We start from the raw sequence: 1921 nt of genomic DNA, 5'->3' as shown, positions 1-1921 counted from the left end.
GACATCTCAGACTCAAGTGTTTGTGTTGCCGTGTCATCTGATGTTCGGTAATTTCCTGTAAAATGTAGTCATGGGAACATTCACACACAAGACCCGATGGGTCATCAAGCTTCACCACTATGCTATGCGCTCACAAATGAACAAAAATTAATACGTTTTTTAAACGGGTGGTTGGGAGGGGATTCATATTGAAATTAATCTGCGAATTTGCCGTTTATAACTGCAAATATGTATCGATTGTAGTTTTAATTTGCAATGTCGCCCTTCACCACTAGTTGGCAGACATGGCACAGTTTTGCTTACAGAGTGTTATGTTCTCTTGCTTGATTTTAATCTCACAAAACCTGATGATAATGGTACAAAAGAAAATCCCACCATCAATTGTGGCGATACAATGTGGCCCTGTTAACACTAATTCCACCCAACAGAGGGTGTCCGTAAAGTTTGGGTAAAAAAAAAAAAAAAAAAAAACATTCTTCTTCAGGTTAAATTCTTCTGCAATTTTGCGGTAAGACAAACTTCTCATCCCCTTAGGAGTACAAAATCAATTTGTTCTTAAAACAGAGTCATCTTCATTCTGGAGAAGAAAAACTATCAAGTAATAAAATCTCCTTTTTACCCAGACCCAATACTACAACATGAGTTACGGCGATATGGTTCAGTGTCAGTGGTGATCTTGCAACCCAGAGGTTCTTTGGTTCTATCTCCCGCCCTTGTGACCATGTCGAAGTGTCTCTCAGCAAAAGAGTAAACCACCAGTTGGTCCCGATGCTGCATCATCAGTAGGTAAATGAGGTGTCAGTGTTGAAGCGCTTTGCGTGATTACCCCCAGGAATCTGGAGGGAAAAAGTATTGGTTCCGCAGCTTGAAAGTTGATTTTGCACAAGCATTTAAAAAACGACCTCAAATGACCAGTTATAAAGCACGTTAGTCTATGAAGTAAGAATTCTTTTTGGAAATTAATAATTGGAGTCAAGTTTGCAGTGCATCTCACGTTTTGATCTTTCATAATCAGGATACTTCAGTAACTCACTTCATTTCTTATGGGAAAGTTATACATCTCAGATGGATCAGAGACCTTGATAGCAATAAGTTCACATTTGTTAATATTCAAGCATAAACCAGAAGCCCTTGAGAGCTCTTGAATTGCATTGATGCCTACAGGGATTTGGTTTTCATTTTCAAAAAAAAAAAGGTGTTGAGTCATCTACTAATTGTGTCAACATGAATTATTTTCCAAGAAGAGAGATGCCATCAGCAGCGTTAGCTTTAATATGATAAGCCATCATTTGTGCCACTTAAAAAAAAGGGATGGGGAGGCAGGACAACCCTGTCGGATACCTCGAGAGATGTGAAATTGCGGTGTGGTGCCACCTGACAGTTTAATGGAGATATTGCTGTTCTGATAGAGGGTTTTCATAGTTGAGCCAAAATAATTACCAAAGCCAAATTTAATTTCAGAATACATTAGGAACCGATGTTCCAATGAATTGAAGGCTTAATAAAAATCTAAGAACAAAATTAAGCCATTATCCTCAAAAATGTCAGAGTAATCCAGAATGCATAACTACCCTAATGTTATTTGTTATGTGTCTTTTGGGCGTAAATTCTGACAGAGTTTCGTCAAATATGGAATTCAACATGGCATTTAACCTTCTGGCAAATATCAAGGCAAATATTTTGTCATCATTATTGAGTTGCGACATAGGACGCCAATCATCACTCAGAGAAGTATCTTTGGTTTGGGAATTAAAGTAGTTAAACCTTGAGACATTGTGGTAGAAAGTGTATGAGAATGACCCTAAAATTTATCGAGATGAGATAAACCCGCATTCTATAAAACCATGAACATTGTTAGCATTTTGGTGCGCTAATCATAAATGCTTTCCCACAGCAGCGTTTGGCAAAAAACCGAGTTCGT

The sequence above is a fragment of the Hippocampus comes genome, unplaced genomic scaffold (assembly GCF_001891065.2).
Source record: "Hippocampus comes isolate QL1 unplaced genomic scaffold, H_comes_QL1_v1.1 scaffold245, whole genome shotgun sequence".
NCBI lineage: Eukaryota > Metazoa > Chordata > Actinopteri > Syngnathiformes > Syngnathidae > Hippocampus > Hippocampus comes.
This window is presented reverse-complemented; position numbering follows the sequence as displayed.